Source organism: Geospiza fortis, unplaced genomic scaffold (assembly GCF_000277835.1).
Source record: "Geospiza fortis unplaced genomic scaffold, GeoFor_1.0 scaffold11, whole genome shotgun sequence".
NCBI classification, from domain to species: Eukaryota; Metazoa; Chordata; class Aves; order Passeriformes; family Thraupidae; genus Geospiza; species Geospiza fortis.
Genome location: NW_005054304.1, coordinates 413,366 through 416,316, shown reverse-complemented (window position 1 = coordinate 416,316; position 2,951 = coordinate 413,366). Strand labels below are relative to the sequence as shown.

Genomic DNA, 2,951 nt, shown 5'->3' with positions numbered 1-2,951 from the left:
CCAGGAGGGCAGGGGCCCACCCTGGGTGGGACCCTGTCCAGCCAGGACAGTGTCCTGCCTCTTGCTATTTGAATAATTACCAGCAACTGTAGCAGAGCTCTCTTTACACTCCAGTCCTTTCCTCATTTACAAGGTTTAAGCTGTCAGCTCTACAAGACACCAAGTTTTCATCACCTCACTCTCTGGATCCCTTGTTCAAAGGGACAGCAGGATTTTTCCTGGAGATAAGGGCCACAGGCAGCCAGAGAACAAGCAACTTCCCTAAGGCACATTCCCTCCCCGGGAAGCAGGACAGAGATCAGTCCGTGCTCACCATGACACATACTTCTCTCTGCATTTGCACTGCAATGTGCAAAGCTTTGCTCCACTCAAACCAGAGGCATTCAGCACACTTTGGAAAATGTTACTATTTATAGAAGGTCCTGTGCTCTTTCGCCGTACTAAGGTTTCATCCTTTCTCCATTGTTCATAGATATTTTCCATAAAAAGCAAACCTCACTGCTCTACATTTAATGGATAGATTCTGAAGGGAAAAGCTGAAAAGAAAAACAACATCCCTGGGAGTTAAATCAAAGGAAGGGTTAGTTTTTCCAGCTGGGCTCTGGACAGTGGAAGACAGTCTGTCATTCCAAGGCCAGAAAATGTCTTTTACATACACCAGTCTCAGCAAACCTACCCTGAGTTATAAGGTTTATTTTATAATAGTTTAAGTCTTATATTGTACTTGACTTCTGCTGCTAACAGCCAAGGCCTATGCAACAGCTATTGGTTAGAAAGCAGCACCTAGGTCATTCCATTTTGCCAAAACACAACGTGCAGCCATAAATCCAAAGCAGTCCTTCCCAGGTTATTATTATTATTATCATTAGAACAAACACTAAAGTTTGCACAGCGTCACTGTAAGCCAGGAGTGTTCTCTAGGGGCAGCTCTTCTGGGAGAGCAAGCAAGGGGCTGTAGAACATCTCCCAAGCACAAACTTGGACTGTATCGTTCACACCTCAGCTCATTTGGAAATGAAATCTGGAAATGCATCCCATGGGTCAGCCTCAGGCACCAAGCTCCTGGCTTCAGCTACTGAAAAACTTACATATTTACAGGGGTCAAAGATCAGAGAAAAAGCAGCCAGGAAAGAGCAATGTACAGGTAAGGTTCCTAAGCCATTGAAATCCCCATGAAAAGGTCAATTTAGCCAAGATATTAGTCAGCTCAGTCTTTCTACCAGAACCTACTGTCACTATCGGACACGCAAGAATGCAAGCACACCACGGTTCTCCAGGTGAAGGAAGAAAGAGGAAGTTTATTCTTTTACTCCAAAATTTATAGTTTTCCAAAAGTGACAGCGGATTGGAGGGTGACAGTGACACCTCTCCAACGACACTGGTTACACCATCAGTCCATCAACTTTCTCCTCCTCCATAAAAGAAGACAAAACAATCAGTTGTTTACAGAAAGTGTCTGAGAAAGTTCACCACAAGAATGTCCATATCAGAAGGCCTAGAAAATCTTAAAAAACCAGGGTGACATCTCACCCTTTTTCCATTTAAAAAAGAAAAAAGGAAAAGAAAATGAACAATGTGAAAAGGAAAACATGAACAACATTCAGCGTCCACTTGCAGAGGAATCATCGGAGTGATCACTCTCAGCATCTGTGTCCGAGTCATCACTCAATCATTCACCCGCTTGATGCCTTTCAGGTTGGTCATGGTCTCCATCTTGCTCGTCGGCTGGATTCTGCCTCTGTGGTCGCAGGTCAGGGCGAACACATCTCGAAGGTACCCAGCGTACCCCAGTATCTGTGGATACACAGGCATACCTGCACCCCGAAGCGATAAGGTCATAGGGACCTTCCCACTATTTGGTGACTAAATTCCACACCCGAACCTTTGCTCGAGGCTGATGTGCCTCATCCGCAGCCTGCAACGAGAGATGGTGATTCAAAATAACAGGATTATTTGAGTTCTGCGGCACAGTGAGATGACTGATTGTGCACAAAGCTTTTGCCAACCGACTGTGCAGGGTTTCACCCTGCATTCCCCATTTTTGTTTTTGAAGAACTCGCTTCAGAGTACCATGAGCACGTTCTACAATAGCTTGACCAGTCGGAGAACGAGGGATACCAAACTTGTGCGAGACACCCCACAACTGCAGGAACTGCCGCACCTTTTGCGATGCGTAAGCAGGACCACTGTCAGTTTTCACAGCAGAAGGTATGCCCAGAACGGCAAAGGCCTGCCTCCAGTGGGCAAGGACATCACGGGCCTTCTCCCCAGTGTGAGCTGAGGCCCACATCGCAGAGGAGAACGTGTCCACCGTGACATGCACATACTTGAGCCGGCCAAACTCGGCAATCTGGGTGACATCAGTCTGCCAAAAGCTCCAAGGCCCTAAGGCCTCTGGAGTTTACCCCTGCTGGCAAAGTTGGAGCAAGTGCATGGCAGTCATCACATGACTCAACAATGTCACGAGCCTCAGTTGGCGTTAGCTGAAACTGCTTCTGCAGGGTATGTGTGTTTTGGTGGAAAAACCCATGTGATGCCTTGGCCTGCGCGACTGTGTCAGGGCTGAGGTGCTACCCATGCCGAGTTAGCCAACTTGTCAGCCCTCGCGTTACCTTCCACTATAAAGCCTGGCAAATTGGCGTGACTCCTCACATGCAGAACATAGAATGGATGAACCCAAGCCTGAATGGCACACCACAAGGTCTTCAGTAAATGAAACAAGGCAGGATTACTGACCTCCTTCAAAACTGAGTGACCCAACCACTGTGCAAGATCAGCCACATAGGCGGAATCCGTGACCAAGTTGAAAGGTTCCTGGGAAAATTTCTCAAATGCCATGACAGCAGCCCTCAATTCAACCAATTGGGCTGACCCATCCTCATGACCTTCCAGAACCTGCCACTCAGATCCGTCCCTCCAAGTAACAATGGCCTTTCCTGTTTTCCCTGAAC

At 47.3% G+C, this 2,951-nt stretch overlaps 1 long non-coding RNA gene across 2 annotated transcripts in view; it reads right to left on the bottom strand.

The window, feature by feature from the left end:
• Nucleotides 1–1,272: 1,272 nt before the first annotated feature.
• Nucleotides 1,273–2,951, bottom strand: part of LOC115949528 — an 8,135-nt gene continuing 6,456 nt past the window's right edge. For both annotated transcript variants that reach the window (XR_004082974.1, XR_004082975.1), the window contains one exon: nucleotides 1,273–1,915. This is a non-coding gene — a long non-coding RNA (uncharacterized LOC115949528). The remainder of the gene's footprint in view (nucleotides 1,916–2,951) is intronic.